This window comes from Phyllostomus discolor, chromosome 15 (assembly GCF_004126475.2).
Source record: "Phyllostomus discolor isolate MPI-MPIP mPhyDis1 chromosome 15, mPhyDis1.pri.v3, whole genome shotgun sequence".
NCBI classification, from domain to species: Eukaryota; Metazoa; Chordata; class Mammalia; order Chiroptera; family Phyllostomidae; genus Phyllostomus; species Phyllostomus discolor.
The window spans coordinates 15,230,594-15,242,794 of record NC_040917.2 but is presented as its reverse complement, the minus strand read 5'-3'; the positions used below and the strand labels follow the sequence as shown (position 1 = coordinate 15,242,794).

Sequence of the window (12,201 nt, the reverse complement as noted above, 5' to 3'; positions counted from 1 at the left end):
TGGCTCTGAGGCCGGGCAGCGACTTCCGTGGCCCTGACCCGCTGGACACGGTCCCTCGTCGGGCTGTCCCGGGGAGCAGCGATTCCAGGGTTGCGTCTAAACTCCGCAGTGCCACGCACGTGCTTGCCCCGCAAATCCTACCGCCTATCTCACGTCTTCTAGTTGCTGTGAGCTTTCTTGCCATCTCTGCCCGCTGCCGGGTTTTTCCCTCTCCTGCCTCTTGCTCTCCTCTCGGGAGGGCCCGCCAGCCCACTCGGCCCTGCCAGCCCAGCCCCCCGCCGTGGCAGGGGGGCATTGACCCCAAAGCTGTGGAACTTGGCTCGGGCCCCTCGTGTGCCCCGCCCCTTCTGAAGCAGCCTCGGGGAGTTGGAAGGTGGGGGCTCCGGCAATGCTGAAACCCTAATCTTGACTACTTTTTCCTTCAAGCCGCGTCCCCTCTTCCACCGCCCTCCCCTCCCCTCCAGTGCATAAATTTCAGACTCCCCCAAACCTCTACCTACCCCTGGTGCCGGGATGGACAGACATCCCCTCCCGTCCCTGACCCCCTGGCTCCGCCCTGGCAGCTCTGGGGGAGGGCGGGAGGCAAGGCAGCCTAGGCCCTTGGCATCTCAGCTCCCAGGGAGGCGCCTTCGCCCAGATTTGTGAGCTGTTATGGGGAACGGTTGAGGACACTGGGATTTATGCCTGATTCTGGGCCACTGCAGCCTCCTCTGAACTCAGTGCGGTTTACAGCAAACATTTTTTTGAGAAACCCCGCTGACGCTGCTCCAGAAAGTACCATCCTCTTCGGTGCCCTCGAGTTCCGTTAGGGACTCTGGGCTTGGGGGAACTTGCGGGGAGCTTTCCCTGGCCCCACGGGGCCTGATTCGGCAAAAGGCTCTGGGGCAATCAGCAAACGGTGTTTCTTCCCCAAATGTCCACACCTGGGAGGGCCATGGGGTAGCCAGGGGAACCTCGAAGCCATCTGCTCCAGTCCCGCCTGCCCGTGCGATCCCACCTGGCGCTCGCTGTACCTCGAGCACCCTGGTTGGACAGACTCACGGGAGTGGATGTCGTTTATGGGACGTGAGTGTCCTCGGGCAGAAGGACCTTTAGAGAAAGGGCACCTGGCCACTGGAGGAGGCGGAGCGCCGCTCCCAACCTCCTCCTGCGGCGTCCTGGTGCGTGTCTGACGTCTAAACCCAGCACCAATCGGAGCGCACAGGGAGCCCCCACGTGACCAGGGCCCCCTTCCACCCACATGCCTGCACTTAGTGGCTATTCACCTGACACCGTGACTCCCCCCTCCCAGCATCCTGGCCGGCCCGATGTGGGCGGGCAGGAGCTACCCAGAATCCATTTCTTCAAAACGCACAGACATGGACCATGGCCCAGTTCACACAATATGGAGGAGCTAAACGTGAGCTGGTGGCCACCGCTGAAAAACAGCCCAGAGTGCACCCACGGCGGCAGGAGCGGGCACAGAGCAGGTGCAGAGCAGGCGCGTGGTGACCGCGGGGCTTCTGGGACCTCGTGCTCACACCCCCCTCTGGCAGGGCCCAGACCCCATCCCTAGGGACTCATTCCTTGGAGAGGTGATACAATGGTGTGGAAGGAGAACTGGCAGAGAAGGCGGACCCAGCTCACGTCCCAGCTCTGCCCTTCACGTCACCCTCTGGGGGTCTCACCCGCCCACACAAGGACGAGCTCAGGCTCTCCGATCTGCGGGACTCTCTGCAGCTCTGATGTGTGATGGTTCTGTGCTTGAGGAGCCCAACGGGGTCTTCGGAGAAGGAATTTTGTAGGCGGGGAGCAGTCCGTCGATGAGGCCCGGGTGGGCCTGCAGCGTGTCCAGGTCCACCGCAGGCAGCTGAAATAGAGCCCGGGCCCTGGCCCCAGGGTGCAGGGGGCAAACCTCAGACAGAGAGCCGGGGCCCAGCTGGCCTCCTGGGGTCACCTGGGTGGGCTGCCTGTGGGTGTTCTTGGCCTAGGCCCCGAGCTTTAGGCTGAGGTGGAGCAGGCACCCCAGTAGTTGCCCCAAGAGGGAACCCAAGCTTTGCCAAGGATCCAGCCACCCCTTTCCCTGAGGAGGGGGCAGTGGTAGGTGCCAGGAAGAGCTCCTGGTCACCAGGGTAGAATGGCGCGGTCCTAGCTCCCATTACACAGTCGATCCTTGAACAACACGGGGTTGAACTGGGCAGGTCCACTTATCCATGAGTCTGTTTCCTCCATAAATATACTGGAAAATTTTGGGGAGACCCATGACAATTTGACAAAACTCGCAGACGAACTTTTAGATTTTCTGAATAACATTTTCTTTTCTCTGGCTTACTTTCGTGTAAGAATGCAGTAGATAACACATAAAACACAGAATATGGGTTCTTCAACCGTTCATGTTTCCGTGAGGCTTCCGGTCAGCAGTAGGCATGAGAGGCTAGGAGGGGTCAGAGTTGTGTGTGGGTTTTCAGCTGCGTGAGGTGTCGGTGCCCCCGCCCCACCTGGTCCAAGGGTCAGCGGCATACCTAAACACACGGTTGTGCAAACCCAGTTCAAAGGGAAGCGGCCTCCTCAACCATGGAGGTCTGTTTGTCTTTCTGGGGGGGCGGGTCACAGTTCATCCTTTCTCACCCTGCCGCGCCACTTTCACTCTCTGGAGTCCCCCCTGCAGCCCTCCCCCAGACGGCCCGGCATGCAGTCTTCACGCCCATTGGTCCCCCTGTCTGCCTTCGACTTCTGTTGCCCGGTGGGCAGGCGCGGTTCTCACGAGGAGCCTGCTTCGTGCACAGTCTGGGTGCCACATAGCCTCGCCTGCTGGGCTCTCCGAGGCCCAAGGGAAAGTGCCAGCGTGGGGGGAAAGCGTTCTTCTCTCTGAGTTCAGAGACTTTCCAGAAGGTTCTCTAGCCAACCCAAAGAGGAGGGCCACAGGCCTCACCCCAAGACAGGAACGCAGAAGTTTTTCCAACATTTTCCTGACTCTTACGAGGGGGGTGAACTCGAGCAAACTCCTTAGCCTCTCGGAACTTCGTTTTTAAATCTCTCCAGATGGGAAAAATACTCCTTCCGCCTCGGAGTTATGGTGGCACACACACAAGAAGATGTGTTCAGTGTCCCCAGCCTCGTGTCACAGTCCAAGGATTCCTCGGGTTCCCCTCAGGGGAGGCTGTGGTGCCAGACACATGTGACGCCCTGGAAGGTGTCGAGTGTCCCCGCCATGGGCCTGGCTCCGGCCCACTGTGAGCCCGTGAGGGTAGCAGGGAGCTGATGACCTGGGCGGGAGGCCGAAGTGCCTCTGGGGCATCAGAGAGCCAGGCAGAGGGCTCTCCACCCTGCCCCAAGGGCCAGCACCTCAGGGTGCCCCCAGCATCTCAGCCTGGGACTTGCCTTTCCCTGTGGCATGAGTGACCTTCGCTACACAGAGTGGTGACTTTCTGGTGCATTCCTCTTCTGTTACAACTGGAAACTCGTGGGCCTTTTGGAAAGTAAGAGAAACAGTTTGGTGCACGTTTAACCCCGTGGTGAGGAGGGCAGCTCAGGAAGTCTCTAGCCGAAATGGATATATCCTTTCCTGCTTTCTGCTTTTTCTGCCTGTGGACACCGTGGTCCTGGGAGGCAGCCAGAGAGGCAGGCCCAGACACCAGGTGGGGGAAGCTCCGCCCTCATGCCGTTGCCTGGTCTGTGCCTCCTGCCCGTGGGCGGGGCTTCTCCCAAGGTCACGGTCGTACTCTGTCAAGAGGGCGCATCTTCATTTCAGAGCCGCTCCAGCACCTTGGGTTGAACTCCACAAGCACCTCAGCCTTTTGTGACTGTCCCTTTTCGCAGCCCAGACCTTGCTGCAAGCCGGTCAGCCTCGCCAGGTTACCAGCCACCCAGAACATTCCTCAAAATGCCGGCCCTTGTCTTCAGGGCCTTCCCATGAAGCACCGGCCCTTCCACTGGGTCCTAGACAAGAAAGCGGCTCAGGTTACTCAGCCAGGGCCCCCCCCCCAACAGTGCGATCCTGTTACACACTATTGAGGAAGCTTCCAGGCCGGGAGCTCGCTGCTGAGGACTAGCCCACCTGGGCGGAGGGGGGCGGGGCAGTGTGGCTAATGGTGTGAAAGGAATCAGGTAGGCGTATCACATGGCCCGCTCCTATTCTCCCCTGAAACTGGAGTCTCTCTCTACTCAAATCGAGAGTTGGCAAGCGCTGAAATTCTGCAGAAGGTCATGCGTTGTTCTCATAGGTAGTGAACTGTGTTCCACTTGGGTTTTTTTCCTCCGGTAACTTAGAACCAGTGGAAAACTTGCCAGCTCTTATTTTAATTGGCAGAAGGTGCGCTGGAATAGGACTTCCCATGGAACTCCCCGACCAGGGGCACACAGCCACTTCTGCGTGGGGAGAGCCTGGTCCCTCCTTGTGATACAGAACGCAAGGTGGGCAGGTCGTGCAAATGGGCGTGCAGGGGGCCCCAGCTCGGGGGTGTCTCTCTTTATCCCAGGCCATGCTCCCTTCCAGCCACACTGGGACCCTCTGCCCTGCGCTCTCACGAGGGTCACCATGTATCTTCCCATCTTGGGTCAGATGGCACTTCCTCAGGGAAGGTCCCATCAGCTTCGGACTAGGCCCCCTGCCCCCTTTAGTGTGCCATGTGCTGGCCACTGTACCTGCGTTAACTCGTCAAATCCTCCCAGCTCTCTGAGGGAGGTCCTTCATTCTCCCATCTTACAGATGGGGAGACTGAGGCCTAGGGGAGGGCAGTGAGTCGCTGCCCTGAGCTTACGTGGCCGGCAAGGGGCAGCGCCAGGGTTTGAAGTAGCCGGTTAGTGCCTGACCACCCAGCAGGCTGGCTCCTGACTCCCTGAATGGGCTCATCAGGCCAACAGGCCCAGATTCCATCCTTTCTGTCAATACAGCGTATGGGGGGTCGGGGGGACAGGGCGGAGTCCCTCCGAGGCGGGGGGTGATGTCCCTTCGCTCAGGCCCCAGAACAGGGCTCCCCCAAGAAGGCTGCCCCCTCACTCTGTTTTTACTTCTTTTACTCCCCTGCCTCTTTGCCTTTAAACCACATCTCCCCTTTTCCCGGGTGCTGGCGCCAGCCAGCCGTGCTCCCAGGGCTGGGCTCCAGGCCCCGCAGGGTGATAAACAAGACCCTCGTTGGTGCGGAGCCTTTCGCTCAGCCCAGCTCCCCTGCATGCAGCCTCGCCCCACGGCGCGTCCTGGATGGGCCACTGGGGTGCGGGGGAAGTGGCTGTGTGTGCAGAGGCCGGCAGAGGGCTGAGCTGCACAGGTCAGGGAGTGTCCCCACCAGGGTTCCTCCCCGCCCCCCGTCCATGGTGGGCCAGCCCACCACCCAGAGTGGGCTCTGCTCCAGTGCGTGGGCCTGGGAGTTGGAGGACTCACTTCTGGGAAGCCCCGGGAGCCCCAGGGCCTCAGTGGCTGTCAACAGTGCTTTGGCACTGGTGGCGGGAACGTCCCTTTCTGCGTTGCCCTGGCAGGCTGGCCCCGGGGTGGATGGGAGCCATCTGTCTGTTTGTCCCTTTGCTGGATGTTCATTCTGCCTTCCCCAGCGAGGGCGCGGAGGGGCCCGAGCCGGAGGAAGCACACAGACCCCCTGCGCCCACCTCTCTCTCCGACCCAGCGGAGCCATCCATCGCTTCCCTCCCTCCCTCTGCCCCGCAGGGTTCTACCCAAGCAGGCCCCCCCAGAGGGAGCTTGAGGTTCTCACACTCATGTGAGCCTGAGTCACAGTCAGGACCGTGGCAGCCGGCAGGGCAGGGGGGCGGAATCCTCCACACTGTCCCGAGTGTGACAGGCTCGGGGCTGTGTCATTTGGAGACACGTAGGAAGAGTGGAGTTGGCAGATGGACGTACGGGCCTGCAGCTTGGAGGAGGAGGTCTGGGCTAGAGACACACACGGCTGCTGCCTGCACACAGCTAGCAGGGGGAGGAGCCACTTTCACAGAAAGGGGGCCCCCACTCGGGCACAGGTCCTCTGGCAGCTCCTGTTGCTCTGGCAGCCTCGCCAGCTTTGTTTACCCGTTGTCACAGTGCCACCAGGCCTCTGGCCCCCAGATGCCCACATGCTCCTCCATTATTAACCTTTGTCCCAAGCGCTCCTTGGCCACTAGAAGGTCTGGCCGCTAGAAAACCACGCAGAAGGCGTCCGGCGGCAGCTGCTCGGGCGTGTCCTGTGCAGCTCGGGGACTGTGAGGGCGGCTGAGCCACCACGGCTGAAGTGGACTCACAGGGTCTGTCACCATTGTGGTTTCACCCATTTTTTAAACATGCGTAATTCTTGTGTTTTTGTGCTGATGGTGCATGCACTTGGTACAAGTGCCTCTTTTTTTTTAAGTGCCAAAGTTTATTCTGTGAAAGTCTATTCCCTCCTTGCAGGCGGCCACTGTTGTGAGCATCGGGGTGAACGGCAGGGAGATCCTGTCCTAGGGACGTGGGGCCTCTGGCGGCCACTAACCCCGCACACTTCTCTACACCCGCTGTTGTCGCCTAACCGTGCGTCCCAGAGACGTGTGCACAGCATATCGATCGGCCCCGTTTTCCCCCGCGCAGCATTCCCTGGAGCACTAGGCCACCGCTTCTTTCTGCAGCCCCCAGGTGGTGGGCGTGCGGCTTGTTCCGAATCTTCTGCTTTTACCAAAGAAAAACAAAAGCAGTGAATGTTCTTATCCCCATATTTTACGGAAATGTACATTCAGGATTTTAAGGAGAGAAATCCCTAGAACTAGAATTGCGACGAAGGCCATCTGTATTTTCCATTTACGGGTATTACAGAATTGCTTTTCATCCAAGTCTGAGTACTTGCGGCCAAGTGGGACCACCCTCTTTTCTGTCCTCAGTAAGAAAGTGTTTATTTATCATAAAGTGTCTCAGAGAAGGAACATTATTATGGCGTTGAAAATGTTCAAGACCAAGCATTTGTCCTTGAGAGTTGGTCCACTGGGGGACTTGCTATATTTTCTCCCCCCCCCCAGATGTTCTCAATTAGCTAGGGTTATGTTAAGGTTTCTAGAATAGAAAACTCAAAATGATAGTGGCTTAAACAATATAGAAGTTTATTTTGCTGTCATGCAAAGGGAGTTTGAATAGTCCAGGCCTGGGCTGGTGGCTCCACAGTGAACCCAAGCTCCTTCTGTCTTTCTCCATCATCATTCTAGCAAGGACTTCTATCCTCCAGATCACTTCATGGTCCAAAGTGGCTGCCAGAGTCCAGCCATCATGTCTACATCCCAGAAAGCGGGAAGGGGAAGGGCAGAAGGTGCCTGCTCCCCAGCTGAGTCAGCGTTCTTTCATAGTCTTCCACACACGTGCAGGGCCCACATGCTGCTGTGCAGGTTGCACACTGGATGATGTTAGAGGTTGCCACCGCCAACTTAACAAACAAAAGCACAGGCTGGGATAAAGGATAAAAGGTGTTTATCTGAGCAAAGGAGGAACAGCAATCCAGGGCACAGATTTATGTAACAGCCTAAACTGGGCTCCAAAGGGAAAAAAGAAAGGATTTATAAAGGGCGAAGTCCTAAGAGCTGTTCTCATTTTGGTCCTCCACGAAACTGAGGGACGTTGGCCAGGCCAGCTGGGATTGGTTAGGCCCATTATGTAAACGGAGGGTGCTGGTTGTGGAAATGGGTGGATTCCTTTCGAGGTGAAGAGTGCAGACGGTCTGGAGACTGTGATGGGGAGGAAGTCAAGTCCATACATGTCCGTGGAGCAGTCATGGATCCAAGATGCATGCTGTCCAGCCTTGAGCTGAGTTTGGCAATAGGTCAGAGCTGAGTTTACAGGAAGGTCAGAACTTAACAATAGTTCCAGGAACTGGACCTCCTGGCTCCACTTGAAGCGACTCCCTTAGCCATGCTTACTCCACTTTACTTTCTCCATCATCACCATGCACATCGTCAACATCATTCTATTTTTACTTACAGCTACTTTCCAGCAGCTGGCAAGGAGGGGTCTTGTAACAAAGGCAGCAGATTAGGCGAATTTTTGGATAGTCTGTTGAGAAATGGCTGTTTTTCCTAAGTCCCACAAAGATAATGCTTGGGCTCTGCCTCAAGTACACGTACAGCTCTTTGTCATCACTTAATCACTTTGTCGTACTGAGCTGCAAGGGAGGCAAAGAAACGTAGTGTTTAGCTTGCTTCTCTAACCAAAAAAATTCCATTACTAAAAGCAAAGAGGAAAACACAGGCGACCGTCTGCCGTGCGACCTCAGCCCGTTGGAATGCGTGCTGGAGCGGTCAGCTTCTCGAGGGCAGCCGGGGTCGAGTGTGGACTTGCGCAATCCGCCGTCCGGTTCTTCTTTTCCTCACGCAGCCACGAAATCCTCACGTCGCCAAGTCCGTTTCCTTGGTTTACTCACGCCCCTTGGCGCGCACAGATGATCTGAATTGCAAACACAATTTCTTAGTTAAAACTCCTGGTTCAGCTCCACCGCGATGGAGTGATAATTTATGAAAGACATAAGGTGAGGGGACTCCTTTCAACTAATTCAGAAATAAATCGGAAACGGCTGCCCGCCTCCAAGTTCCCAACTGTCACCTCTGACACCGGACACAGATATGGGTTCTTGCGGTTCTTCACCTACACCACGCACGCACTCACTCTCTTTCTTCCACACCTTTGCACATGCTCTCTTCGCTCCCTGGATTTGTCCACCATTAAATTCTGCCTGGTAAACTCCTATTCGTTCTTAAAAACCCCACTCAGTGACCCTCTCCTCTGGGAAAGCTTTGTGGTGTAACTTCTCCTGCCTTTGCACATGCCACGTGCCCCTTAACAATGGAGCTGCGTTCAGAGAAATGAGTTGCTAGGCGATTTCATCATCGTACAAGCACCACAGAGTGTACTTACACAAACCTAGATGGGATAGCCTATTGCTCCAAGGCGACAGGCATGTGACTGTACAAAACAACAAGACATTAAATCAAGCACAGAAAAGTATGCCATCAGGAAGTGCGGCAAACACTAGGTAAGGTGACGAGACATACGAGGCTGCTGCTGGCACCCATGGCACACTGTGTTACAGCAAACTTCTTTTTATAAAGAGTACACTCTAGCCCTGGCTGGCATAGCTCAGTGGATTGAGCGCGGGCTGCGGACCAAAGCATCGCAGGTTCGATTCCCAGTCAGGGCACATGCCTGAGTTGCAGGCCACGGCCCCCAGCAACTGCACATTGATGTTTCTCTCTCTCTCTTTCTCCCTCCCTTCCCTCTCTAAAAATAAAGAGTACACTCTAAAATAACAATAAAAAGTACAGTAGAGGGAACACATAAACTAGTAACACGGTCCCTTATTATCAAGTATTACGTACCATACATAGTTGCACGTGCCATATTGTTATACTACAGGCGGAGCAGTAAGGCCGTTTACACCAGCATCACCACTAACACCTGAGCCACGCATTGCACTACGAAGACACTAGGTGACAGAAGCTTTTCAGCTACATTATAATCGTGTGGGATCACTGTTGTTTACGTGGTCCTTCCTCGTCCAAAACGTCATGCGGCACACAACTGCGCATGCGTTGTATCGACCACTAGAAGGGTAGTCTTTGCCCCTCTGTTTGTCCTGCTAGGGCAGGAACTCCTGCAGGTACGAGCCTGGGCCCTTCCTCCTGTGTCTGCAGGGACCCCCGGCCACAGTCACGCACAGTGCGTGCCAAACCACCCTCTGGTCCGAAGCCAAATTCATACTTGCTTTTCCAGGACACAGATCCAAACCTCTTATTTACTTTGGAAAACAAATGACTCCTTGATACTCTAAAGACCACATTCAGTTGACAGAAAAAGAGTTCACTTGAGCTGAAATGAATCCTATGTGTTAAAACTTGTGGTTTTGCCCGAAGCATAACAAGTCACCATGTTCGATTGTGAAACTGATGTGCCTTTTAACAGTGCCAGAGAACAAAACACCTACTTCATTTGAACGCCTGTATTTAAAACCGTCCTTTGTCAGAGCCAGAGAGACTAAAGTGAACTAATAAATTGCTTTATTTGCATCATTTGTCACTTTCAAATAGTTTACATTTAGTTGGCCTTTTAAGGGTAATGGCCATCATGTTGCTTAACCAGCTTTTCAACTTGAACTCATTCCTGACTTTTTTTCCCATGTTTTACAATCGCATGCCCAGAACTTGACCTCACTGTAGAACTGGGGGGATTAAACAGTACATCCTCTCATTTCTTATCTGAGTAGTCATCCTTGCTCATCATGTTTCCCTGTAAGCTTAGCCTCCTATAACTCCATGACCACTGTCCTCCGGTTAGTGTGTTAAAGAAAAATAGGCTGTTTTACAACAAAAACCACACTTTCCTTACTAGGCAAGCTAATTTTTTCTTTTTCTTTTAGGAAGGGTATTGTGGTTCCAAGAGGGAAAAAAAATGCTTTCATTCAGAAAGGCTTCCCTCCCCCAGCACCCACTCCCCTCAGCAAAGTATTTTTGTCACTGTTCTGGAAAAGTACACTGAAAAACAAAACAACAATCCAACTGGATAAACTGTGTTTCTGGAACTTTTGGGGTGGATCAACTAGGCTGTAATTTTGGGTGCTACTGTAACAAAGCAGGCACTCGCAGTTTAAACTGTATTACCAATACTTGTGGGTTTCTCATAGTGTCTCCTAAGTGGTGATACACTGAAGTGATTGGAATTGTTTTGCTACCCCAGCAGGGGCGGACCACGTGGAAGAGATAAATATAGCTCTCCCTGGAAAGGTGAAGGCCTAGCAAACAAAACTGTGCCCCTCATGCTGAGAATATAATTCCTATGGGCAGACAGGAAAGAAGAGCTGAGGCTGCTCCCAGGGACACGCCTGGGGAAGGGCTGGTGGCCAAAGACGTGCATGGCCTATGCTGCCCTTCATCCTCCCGTCAGTCCTTGGTGAGGACACCCCTGAAGGACACTGGTGCCCCAGACCACAGGTGTCTGCACCGTGCACTTTCTTACCTCCAGCTCACCCATGTACAAAAACTGCGATGGGGCTGTGGGGCGAGGGCTACGTAAGTTCACAGGGACCGAGTCTCTCCAGGGTTCTCTTCCAGCACAAAGACATCCACACAGCAATAAGAGATTGGGGCGGAGCACCCGCTTTGAACCAGGCAATCTTCATAAACAGCCTGTGAAGTTGGCATTATTATCCCTATTTCACAGGCAAGGTCATAGAGGCTCAGTGACTTGGTGACTGGCCCAAAGCCCCCCAACTAGTGAATGGTAGAGCTGGGATTCGAACTACTTGAACAAGGCAGCAAGCCGGATGTTCCTTCAGTGTAAACTCCAAGGTGGTCCAGTTTTAAAGTCAAAGGTAGTCAGACTTGCTGTTTGGGGAGGGGGTATCCCTTGGAATGAGGGTTGTACATGTGAGACAGGCTGGCTTCTCAGAAGATAACACCCAGGTGGGCCACCCTGCTTCCCCAGGCTCACAAGGTATTTGCATAATACTTGACATATGGTGGACCGGGAGATAGATAACATGTTCCCAAGTGACCCAACGGTTACGTCTGTTTGTGGCTGACTTCTGAATCAGTAGGTCTCACTGATCAGAGCCCAGGTGGGTTGTCACAGCTGAGGAGCAGCTGAGGCGGTAGGGAGGCCTGTCAACCAGGGCCCCCCAGGCTCACAGCAGAGCATCCCAGCGGAGACGGCTCAGGGCACCTCCGAGCTGTGTCAGTGCACCTGCCCAAGTCTCACCCATCAGGCCTCTCTTTTCCAGGCTGCACACAGACACATCTGTCCCCTTTCTGTATATTGTAATTACTGGGGAACTTCCAGTCATTATTTCTTCAAATGGGTTCTCAATCCCTTGCTCTCTCTGTCTTCTTCTAGTATCTCTGTGATGCAGATGTTGTTACGCTTCATGGTGTTTTAGAGGTCCCTTAAACCATTCTCATTTAAAAAATTATTTTTTCTTTTTTGATGTTTTGATTGGGTGATTTTTTTTCTACTTTGTCTCCCAAATCGCTGGTTTGAGCCTCTGCTTCATCTGATCTGCTGTTGATTTCTTCTAGTGTATTCTTCATTTCAGATATTGTATTCTTCACTTCTGACTGGTTCTTTCTTATGGTTTCTATGTCCCTTTTTATGCTTATTATCTCTTTGTTGAAGTTTTTCACTGAGTTCGGTTGTAGCTGAGTCTTGATTGCTGCTGGCCCATCTGTGGGTGGGAAGGGTTGACCCCCAGGCTGCCTAATTATGACTGACCCTGACCACAGTGTTCAAGTTGCTCTGCG

General features: G+C 54.2%; 1 protein-coding gene across 3 annotated transcripts in view; it reads left to right on the top strand.

Annotated features, from left to right (window-relative positions):
* EPHX1 (epoxide hydrolase 1) overlaps positions 1-12,201 on the top strand; it is a 30,385-nt gene that overhangs the window by 617 nt on the left and 17,567 nt on the right. The gene's annotated exons all lie outside the window — the stretch shown is intronic.